Source organism: Mesoplodon bidens, assembly GCF_964165515.1.
Source record: "Mesoplodon bidens genome assembly, chromosome: 10".
NCBI lineage: Eukaryota > Metazoa > Chordata > Mammalia > Artiodactyla > Ziphiidae > Mesoplodon > Mesoplodon bidens.
Window position 1 is genome coordinate 13,116,516 of NC_138172.1, and position 11,713 is coordinate 13,128,228.

The 11,713-nt window shown below is 40.5% G+C and overlaps 1 long non-coding RNA gene across 2 annotated transcripts in view; it reads left to right on the top strand.

Moving 5' to 3' along the window:
* Positions 1 to 10,988, top strand: part of LOC308624133 — an 864,944-nt gene extending 853,956 nt beyond the window's left edge. For both annotated transcript variants that reach the window (XR_014016930.1, XR_014016931.1), the window contains one exon: positions 10,844 to 10,988. This is a non-coding gene — a long non-coding RNA (uncharacterized lncRNA). The remainder of the gene's footprint in view (positions 1 to 10,843) is intronic.
* The last annotated feature ends 725 nt before the right edge of the window (positions 10,989 to 11,713 follow it).

The window sequence follows — 11,713 nt, forward strand, 5'->3', positions numbered from 1 at the left end:
AATCAGGAAGAGGTGGAAAATATGAACAGACCAATCACAAGCACTGAAATTGAAACTGTGATAAAAAACCTTCCAAGAAACAAGGGCCTGGGGCCGGATGGCTTCGCAGGCGAATTCTGTCGAGCATTTGGAGAGGAGCTGGCACCTATCCTTCTGAAACTCTTCCAAAATATGGCAGAGGGAGGAGCACTCCCAAGCTCATTCTGCGGGGCCGCCGTCGCCTTGATGCCAAGACCAGACAAGGATGTCGCAAAGAAAGAAGGCTGCAGGCCAATGTCACTGATGAACGTGGATGCAAAAGTCCTCGGCAGGGTACTAGCAAGCAGAATCCAACAGCACATTGAAAGGATCATACACCATGATCGAGTGGGGTTTATTCCAGGAATGCAAGGATTCTTCAATATACGTAGATCGGTCAACGTGATACACCATATTAACAAATTGAAGGAGAAAAACCATATGGTCATCTCAATAGATGCAGAGAAAGCTTTCGACAAAATTCAACACCCATTTATGATAAAAACCCTGCAGAAAGTGGGCATAGAGGGAACTTTCCTCGGCATAATGAAGGCCATATATGACAAACCCACAGCCAGCATCGTCCTCAATGGTGAAAAACTGAAACCATTTCCACTAAGATCAGGAACAAGACAAGGTTGCCCACTCTCACCACTCTTATTCAACCTAGTTTTGGAAGTTTTAGCCACAGCAATCAGAGAAGAAAAGGAAATGAAAGGAATCCAGATTGGAAAAGAAGAAGTAAAGCTGTCGCTGTTTGCAGATGGCATGATGCTATACATGGGGAATCCTAAAGATGCTACCAGAAAACTACTAGAGCTAATCAATGAATTTGGTAAAGTTGCAGGATACAAGATTAATGCACAGAAATCTCTGGCATTCCTATATACTAATGATGAAGGATCTGGGGGTGAAATCAAGGAAACACTCCCATTTGCCATTGCAACGGAAAGAATAAAATATCTAGGAATGAACCTCCCTAGGGAGACGAGGGACCTGTATGCAGAAAATTATAAGACCCTGATGAAAGAAATTAAAGATGATACAAATAGATGGAGAGATGTACCATGTTCTTGGATTGGAAGAATCAACATTGTGAAAATGACTCTACTACCCAAAGCAATCTACAGATTCAATGCAATCCCTATCAAACTACCACTGGCATTTTTCACAGAACTAGAACAAAAAATTTCACAGTTTGTATGGAAACACAAAAGACCCCGAATAGCCAAAGCAATCTTGAGAACGAAAAACGGAGCTGGAGGAATCAGGCTCCCTGACTTCAGACTATACTACAAAGCTACAGTAATCAAGACAGTATGGTACTGGCACAAAAACAGAAAGATAGATCAATGGAACAGGATAGAAAGCCCAGAGTTAAACCCACGGACATATGGTCACCTTATCTTTGATAAAGGAGGCAGGAATGTACAGTGGAGAAAGGACAGTCTCTTCAATAAGTGGTGCTGGGAAAACTGGATAGGGACATGTAAAAGTATGAGATTAGATCACTCCCTAACACCATACACAAAAATAAGCTCAAAATGGATTAAAGACCTAAATGTAAGGCCAGACACTATCAAACTCTTAGAGGAAAATATAGGCAGAACACTCTATGACATAAATCACAGCAAGATCCTTTTTGACCCACCTCCTAGAGAAATGGAAATAAAGACAAAAATAAACACATGGGACCTAATGAGACTTAAAAGCTTTTGCACAGCAAAGGAAACCATAAACAAGACCAAAAGACAGCCCTCAGAATGGGAGAAAATATTTGCAAATGAAGCAACTGACAAAGGACTAATCTCCAAAATTTATAAGCAGCTCATGCAGCTCAATAACAAAAAAACAAACAACCCAATCCAAAAATGGGCAGAAGACCTAAATAGACATTTCTCCACAGAAGATATACAGACTGCCAACAAACACATGAAAGGATGCTCAACATCTTTACTCATTAGAGAAATGCAAATCAAAACTACAATGAGATATCATCTCACACCAGTCAGAATGGCCATCATCAAAAAATCTACAAACAATAAATGCTGGAGAGGGTGTGGAAAAAAGGGAACCCTCTTGCACTGCTGGTGGGAATGTGAATTGGTACAGCCGCTATGGAGAACGGTATGGAGGTTCCTTAAAAAACTACAAATAGAACTACCATATGACCCAGCAATCCCACTACTGGGCATATACCCTGAGAAAACCATAATTCAAAAAGAGACATGTACCAAAATGTTCATAGCAGCCCTATTTACAATAGCCCGGAGATGGAAACAACCTAAGTGTCCATCATCGGATGAATGGATAAAGAAGATGTGGCACATATATACAATGGAATATTACTCAGCCATAAAAAGAAATGAAATTGAGCTATTTGTAATGAGGTGGATAGACCTAGAGTCTGTCATACAGAGTGAAGTAAGTCAGAAAGAGAAAGACAAATACTGTATGCTAACACATATATATGGAATTTAAGAAAAAAAAATGTCATGAAGAACATAGGGGTAAGACAGGAATAAAGACACAGACCTACTAGAGAATGGACTTGAGGATATGGGGAGGGGGCAGGGTAAGCTGTGACAAAGTGAAAGAGCGGCATGGACATATATACACTACCAAACGTAAGATAGATAGCTAGTGGGAAGCAGCCGCATAGCACAGGGAGATCAGCTCGGTGCTTTGTGACCGCCTGGAGGGGTGGGATAGGGAGAGTGGGAGGGAGACGCAAAAGGGAGGGGATATGGAAACGTATGTATATGTATAACTGATTAAATTTGTTATAAAGCAAAAAATTTAAAAATAAAAATTAAAAAAATTAAAAAAAAAAAACACTACCACAGGCAGGGTCTCATTTAATCCTGACTAAACCCCTGCAAACTAGTTTTTATCATTAATTTTACAGGTAAAACGAAACCTACAGAGATAAAAACCACATGCCAAGCTAATAGCAAAACCCAGGGTGGCAGCATTATCATGTGTTCGAAGTTCTCTGCCCCTTCCACTCGCATATGACATTTTTCTCTGGCTCCAGATTCTTTTTCTTCCTTATCTAGTCACCATTCTTCCTGCCACTTCTCTCTCTTCCCATTGCCTCTTCATTAGTTTGGACCACTGTCCCTACATATCAGGATTAGAATATTGCCTATGTAGTGACCACCCTGTTGTCATCTTGCTCCCTTCATCTTTCACACAGCAACCAGAATTATCTGTCAAAAACCCAAATCTGATGACAACCATTATCTTGTCCTTTGGATCAAGTCTCAACTCCTTCAGGACCTAGACCTTGCAGATTTCTCTTACCTCCACCCATATCCCATCCTCCACTCCAGTCACACTGAGCTACTTTCAGCCAATCCCTACTCACTGTCATCTCCAGGGCTTTGCATGTGTTGTCCCCTGTGCTTGAAATGCTCACCTTCCATCACCCACTTTTCTGCCAACCCCTTTGATCTTCCATGGGCCCTTCACTTTGGTATTCACTCATCATTAAGTGTTGCTCATGCTTTGTCCCAGTTTGGATGCTTCTTTAATCTTCCTCACCACTCCTTTTCTAGTATCCTATTGCATTTAACACTTATGTGTCACTTATCACATTCTGTTGAACTTGGCTTTTGTATCATAAGTAAATCTTAGTTTCTATAATATATAAACACAAAAATGTTAATAGACATTAGAATATATGCTTTTTTTTGGCTTAAACCACAGTCTGTTGAACCTGAACAGTGCAGGTATTCAACAAAGCAGCCTTCCACTTGGGATTCAGCAACCTGGCCTCCTTCCATCTTGTGGTTTGCCATCTTCCACAGTCATTGCAAAAGAGAAAAAAGAGAGTGAAGAAATTAGATCCAGTTCTTTTTTTATTTTTATTTTTGGACCTAGTTCTTGACTTAGCTTGAACATGACACACATCACATCATTCCTTTTCTATTGTCAAGAAGTCATCATGCGGCTACACCTGGAAGCAAGAAGGATTGTGAAATATCCCTGACAGGGCAACTGCTTCCTAGCAGCAATGGTACTTGTGGAAAAGGAACATATATCTTTGGTTAACTGACTATCTATGCCATTCCTTAGTTCTTTGTCTTCCCTGATAGCTTGAAAGTGGGAGTTGTGTCCCTCTGTCTATCCTCTATCTATCCTCTAATATATATGTATGTATATTTATGTATATATTTATAATATAGATCAGTAACTTTAATATTTTGTGGGTCACAGACACCACTGAGTATATGCATATAAATAGAGATAAAGTCATGTACATTTTCTCCAGAAAAAAATGCAAATTCATAAAATTTTACCTGTAATTTCATAGCTTAAATGTCACAAGATAGGTAAACTCATCTCCTGTTCTCAGATAGAATGAAGGCGGGCCCGGAGAAAATCAAGCCTGCTCCTAAAATCTATAGGGGGGGTCCTTGGACTCCACGTTAAGAGCTATGGTGTAGGACATATAGTGTATGTGAACAGGTTCTTTGCATCTTTGGTTGGTTGGTTCAAACACAGATTTTTATTCCTGGGAAATGCCATACAAAGTGGCTATCTTGCCCTCATGATTAGGCACTCTCTCTTCTATGTTCCCACACCATTTTCTATGTCCTTGTATCAGTGCCCAATGTATTTAGAAGCTGGTCTCCCATCTAAGTTGGTTCACTTCATCTTCATCACCTCAGAGCACCTAACACACAGTAGGGCACACTAAACGTATCCTGAACAGTGAACTGGATCCGTTGAGCATCAACCCTCTACACCACATGTTCCAAGGAAAATCAGCTCAAGGTCTACCCTAGAGAGAAAACCCAGCACAGCGCAGGTAGTGACTGAACGGACAGTTACATTCCAGAATGACTCATTCCCAGCTAAAGGGGAAGGCAGGATCCATCTGGAAAACAGATGGAATGCTCCCTTTTAGCACACATAAATTAAATCTCACTATCTGCCAAAACAGAAAGTTAACATTGATTTTGTGGGTTTTTTTCCCTCCTTAAAGAAAAAAATCCCTTTGTTTATGAACTAAAACTTCATGACAAATTTTTGTTCCATATTGTGATTATAACACCTAATTTCCTAATTAAATATGCTAATTGTGAGTTGCCTCACAACTACAAAGCACAGAAGTATAATTATGTAATAAAAAGCTTTTATGAAACTTTTGTGGGGAAGAGGGCTGGCTGAGGAGACAGCTGCTTAGCAAGAACAGGATTGGTGCTACCTAGGGACCCCTTGTGTCTGACTTGCCCGTGGGTAACAATTACAAGTTGGCTCCTTGCTTGAATTTCTCAAGTTTTAAGTCTGAGAAAACCTCTTTCTGTAATGGAGGGCATGACAACAAAGCCACTGTGTGGTGGGAAAGGAGAAACCTCTTCATGGAAAAAAGGGTTCTGCTCACTTCCGGGGTGAGACTGGAACAAGCCACAACTTTCTCTGTGGTGCTTCAGTACCATGGGATTGTTCCCAGTGCCCCCCCACACACACACACACATACAACTTCCCCTGTCATCATCTATCCACTAAGAGAGTCTTAATGACTCCAGTTTCCTAATCTTTTATGAAGCACAGTCACAAGCAATAAGATCAGAGGGTGGTGTGGCCCAGACGGCAGAGTAGGAAGACCCTGAGCTCACGTCCTCCCAAGGACACATGAAAATTACAAGAAGGAGATCAGGGGCAAGTGGACAACTAGTAGAATGGACCTACATAATAAAGAACTGGGAAAAAAGGAATAAGAATAGTGGAAGAAAAGCCCTTGAACTTAGACTTAAGAGTGTTTGGTGAGTTGGTATAAGTATAGGAAGGATGTTTGGAGAAGTGTTGCTGATCAGTATGAGTGGGGTTCCTTTAATGTTTTTCAGGAGGCACAAGTAAGGATTGGGATTTCTTTTAAATACCCTACAGTGCCAAGACTGTGCTTCTTAGAATGCAACTTTGTGTGAATACTGGACCATGTGAGGCCCACAGATAGATTTAGGCTACACGTTATCATCTTACCCATATTCATTCCCAAAAAGCAAATATCTTGTATTTATTTCTCTGCTGTTTTTCTCCCCTACATAACTTACTCACCTTCAGCATGTGTGTGTGTGTGTGTGTGTGTGTGTGTGTGTGTGTGTGTGTGTGTGTGTGTGTGTGTATGGACGGATGTATAAATTCTAGCTGCCTTTTTCTCTCTTTCATTGGTTGTCATTTTTAAAATTTTTTATTTGCATACAATTTTAGGGGTTACTTTCCATTTACAGTTACTATGAAATATTGGCTGTATTCTCCATGTTGTAGCATATGCCCTTGAGCCTGTCTTATACCCAATAGTTTCTACCTCCACTCCCCCACCCCTCCACTGCCCCCTACCCCCAATGGTAACCACTAGCTTGTCCTCTAAATATGCAACAAACTAGTGAATATAATAACAAAAAAGCAGCAGATTCACAGATATAGCTGCTTTTTAAAATAAATCATCATTATTATCACAACTATTACATCCACAAATATTTCCCAGTCCTGTAAGACCTCACATTCAAGCATCCCTTCCTTTTCTCTTGGCTCTTTAAGGTTTTCGGTTGGTTGTTTTGTTATTCCTCAGTTCACTGCCATCAGATCTATCAAGTGGGCCTTAATTTTTCTAATCAGCAGTCCAAAGTTTGAGGCAGGTAAACACTTAAGCTGAAGCATTCAGAAGAAATTGATGGAGAAAAGTTGAGAGTATGTCATGTCAACTGACTGAGCTGCAGCCACTGTAAGGTCCCATAATTATGTCCCTGTTACTCCCTACAAGGTGCTACGTAATCCTCTCACCAAACTGTGCATTTGAAATATTATCCATGAGCAAAATTATCAGGCTAGTTTGATTTTCCCATCCCAATTATGTTACTTACATAATTGAAGCTATAGTCCAGCAGCCATACATCGAGTCACATCACGTTGAAGTGACTGAGTTCCTGGTGGGGTGTTGGAGAGACACTTTGATAGCACCCTGTCAAGATTTCGCTCCTGGTCCTTCTCTCCTGTGAGGTGAGAGACCAGCTAAGCCTCACGTTTCCCAAGCTGTGGTAGCGTAGAGTCTCATTTATTTACTGAGGGAACTCACAGGCGCTAAAATTTATTTTTCCAGAGCAAAAATTTCCTGAACCCTCACATAACCAGTGGCATCCGGGGTAATACAGGGAGACCCAGAAAGCCACCAACAGCCACCCAGGGCATTCTTGGTGGCACAAGCTGATCAGAAACAATTTCTCCAGAGAAAACAGATAGGCTTATATCTAGAATATTCCGCTACATATGTCAGAAAGAAAGATTCTGAAGTGAAGGTTATACAGTATAAAGGAAAATGTATACTAGGAGAGCACATAACTTAGTTCATAGTAGGAGATCCATAACGATTGGTTAAATATTTTTAAGTTAAAAGATGTTGATGGTTTAATTTTTCTTCAAACTTTGTGCTTATTTTGATAAATTCCATACACAATTCCATAAGTTTCATGAAAGGGGAGAAATGGTTTTTTTAGATGCTATAATGTAGAAAATTCTCCTGGGTTTTGGTTCTTACATTCATTTTTCAAACCTTTTTATTTTGAGATAATTTTAGACTTAGAAAAAAGCTGCAAAAATAGTGCAGAGTTCCCACATTCTCAGCTTCCCCTTCTGTTAACCCCTTACATAACTGTAAAACACTGATCAAATGTAAGAAAGGAAACTTCTACACTGCTATTAATTAAAATGCGGAATTTATTCAGGTCTCACTAGTTTTCTACAATTGACCTTTTTCTGTTCCAGGATTCAGTTAGGATCCCAAATTGCATTTAGTTGGCACGTTCCCTTAGTCTCCTTTTATCTGTGACAACTTCTTTTTCTTTCCTTGTCTTCATGACCTTGTCACTTTTGAACAGTACTGACAGTTGTTTTAGAGAAAGTCCCTCAGTTTGTATTTGTCTGATGTTTCTTCACTATTAAATTGGAGGTGTGCATTCTTGGAAGGGATATACCACACAGGCGATGTGCTTCTCTCTGTATCAAATCAGGGGTACATGATCATTGATAGGTATTATGGGTGGTGTTAACTTGGTCACTTGTCTAAGACAATTGGCCAGATTTCTTAAATATAAAGTTACTTTTTTTCCCTTTGTTATTGCTAAATACTTAGAGGAGATCCTTTGAAACTATGCAAATGCTCTCTTCCTGCTTAAACTTTCACCCATGAATGTTAGCATCTGTCAGTGTATCTTCCCAGAGGCAATTGTTACTCTGGTGTGCCAAGGATGATTTTCTATTTCATTCCACTTACATTTATTAATTGGAATTCTTCTGTACAGAAGAGTCATCGCTTCTCCCTCTTTTATTTGTTCATGCATCTATATCAGGGTGGGCTCATGGATATTTATTTTGTACTTTGGGTTATAATCTAAAACTGTCATTTATTTGATGCTCACGTTGGTCCAACTTTAGCCATTCAGAGCTCTTTCAATATGTACCGTTTCAATATGCCCCATTCTTCTTGTTTTGTTTTGTTTTGTTTTGTTTTTTGAGCCCTTCCTCACTATCTGGCACTCCAAGATGCTCCAGATTCATCTTCTATTTTCCCTGCCCCAGTCCTGGAATCAATCAATTCACCAAAGAGTCCTTAGTTGCTTTTATTGGAGAATGGTGTTTAAAATGGTGATATTGAAGTATCACAAATTCATCATTTTTAACATTTATTTGCCAGGTCAGTGCTTCAGGAAGTCTCTGTTATGGACTGAATGTGTCCCCCAAAATTCATATGTTGAAATACTAACTCCCAGCGTGATGGTCATAGGAGGTGGGGCCTCCGGATGGTACTGCAGTCTGAGAGTTTGTGTCTTCCCCAGGATTCGTATGTTGAAATCCTAATGCCATCGTGATGGTATCAGGAGGTAGGGTTTTTGAGAGGTATTTAGCTGATGAGGGTGGATCCTCATGAATGGGGATTGTGCTCTTATAAAGGAGACCCCGAGAGCTCCTTCATCCCTTCTGCCAGGTGAGGACACAATGAAAAGGCTGTGAACCAGGGATAGGGCCCTCACCTGACACCAAATCTGCCAGCGCCATGATTTTGGAGTTCCCAGGCACCCGAACTGTGAGAAATAAATGTTTTTTGTTTAAGCCACCTAATCCATGGTGTTTTTGTTATAGCAGCCCAAACAGACTAAAACAGTCTCCCATCCCATCCACACCCATTCCCCCACAAAACATAAAACACAAACCCTCAGCCCTAAATATATCTAACACATTGACACATAATCGTGTTGACCAAGAGTAACATTTTTTTAAATTCACAATCATGGCATGGGCAACAACCAGTCACATTGAATGCTAGCCTAAACTCTGGGGCAGGGTCCTGGACTTGCCCCCTGTGACAGGTATTTACAATCCTTTATTTCTAGGTCTTGAGGAGATACTGGGAAAGTGGAAAGTGTAAGGGGGACCCATAGGAGGAGCCACAGCAGCTTAGGGCCAAGGGACAGGCATGCAGGGGACTCAGCAGCAACAGTTTCCCACTGGTAGGATTGTTTCTGTACTTTAAGTATTGGTAGAGCCCTCATGATACCATGATTTATAATGAGAAATATATATTTGGTCTTCATCCCCATTTCTGGCACAGAGCTCCTAAAACCATTGGAATTTCATAAGTTTGAGAGTGATAAAGATGTCTCTTCTTAGGTTATGAGTTGAGTTTTGGAAGGCACCTGAAGAGGGGGGCTGGTTGGCAGGGGACCCAACCATGTGATTAGAAGGTTTGAGCTTTCAGTCCCACCCTCCCAACCTCCTACCCTGGGGAAGGGGAAAAGGTCTGGTAATTGAATCAATCGCCAACAGCCAATTATTTAATCAATCACACATATGTAATGAAGCCTCCATAAAAACCCAAAAGGACAGGGTTCAGAGAGCTTCCAGGTTGGAGATTCTAGGAGAGCAGTGCATTCAGAGGACATGAAAGCTCCACACCATTTCCCCCTACCTAGCCCTATGCATTTCTTCCATTTGGCTGTTTCTGAGTTATACCTTTTTACAATAAACTAGTAATCTAGTAAGCAAAATGTTTCTCTGAGTTCTGTGAGTCACTCTAGCAATTGAATAAAATTCAAGGAGGGGGGCATTGGAACTTCAAATCTGTACCCAGTTGGTCAGAAGCACAGGTGACAACCTGAACTTGTGGTTAGCATCCGAAGTGGGGAAGGGCGGTCTTGTAGGACTGAGCCCTTAACCTGTGGGATCTGATGCTGTCTCCAGGTAGTACATAGTGTCAGAATTGAGTGGAATTATAGGCCACCCATCTGGTGTCTGAGAATTGCTTGGATGTATGGGAATCCGCCCCCTCCAAACACACAGACACAAATCGGAATGGGATGACATAATTGTTAGCCCTTCATGTACACAGCAGCTGAATATCAGGCTCTCTGTTGATACCTTATAGGCCTGGTCCTCTACAAATTAGACGCTAATCCTGAATAGTGATACTGCATATGGGTCAGTTTAACCTTCTAGCTGAGGGTCAGGACTTTGGAGTCAGCTCAAACTGCATTTGAATTCCATTTCTACCACACACCAGCTGTGTAATGCTAGTCAAGTTACTTGTCCATTCTGAGCCTCAGTTTCCTCAGTAGAAACAAATAATGAGAATACCTACCTCAACAGTATTATATACATGATATAATCCATATGGAACACGGCATAGTGCCCAACCCAGAGTCCTGGCCCAGCAAATGTTAACACTTTACTGCTAGTGCTATTATTATAAATAATAATAATAAAGATAATAATGTTAGTCATTATTTGATCTATCATTGAGTTTACTTTTTTCTACCCTCCATAGAACCAGCAAACATTCCAGTATGTTCCCTGCCAAAGAGGAGGGACTCTGCAATTTTGTCAAGATGATGCTACGACAATGAGATGGAGCATTCTGCCTCCAGTTATTAATTACCTAGCATACTTCACAAATCTGATCAACTTTGCATGGCATGGTAAGATAACGAAATTTTGCTTTGTTTTGTCTTTACCAAGCCGGAAACGGTAATTGCATAGAAGAAATTTGATCTCTGTTTGCATGATTAGGTAGGATGTCAATTAGTCTTCATGCTATAAATATCTTGGGCACAGTTTTAAGGTTTGCACCACCTGTAATTATACTCATAGAGTACTGGAGGCAAAAGTAATCTTAATGAAATTTTAGTTTGATAAATTTGTTGTGCACAAAAGAAAATTGAAAACCGGAAAAGTAAAGGGACTTTCCCAAGGTCACACAGCAGCATAATATGTTTACCTCAGGACCCCAGTGCTTTCCTTCAGACACAAAATACCATTCTGTAGATAATTAATTAGTACCCACTGCTTAGAGGTGAAAATTGTGCCCTGATGACTCCAGTGTTTAGCTGACTTGTGTTGTATACCATGTCTTTAAGCTGGCAGCACCTGCAGAGGTAAGCAGAGAAAGCTTCATAATGGTGATAACAGTATCCTTTCAGGTTACACAAATGTTAACTCATTTTATTATGGTCAGTACATCCCTATGATCACTGTACTGTAGATAAGAAAACTTAAGCTCCTGGATCTTGGATTTGGAACGATGCACTCCTCTTGTGGCAATCAAGGAAGACTTTGTGGAAGAGGTGGTGTTGCAGTGAGCTTGGGCTGTTATAACAGAATACCACAGACTGGGTGGTGTAAACAGCAAACATTTATT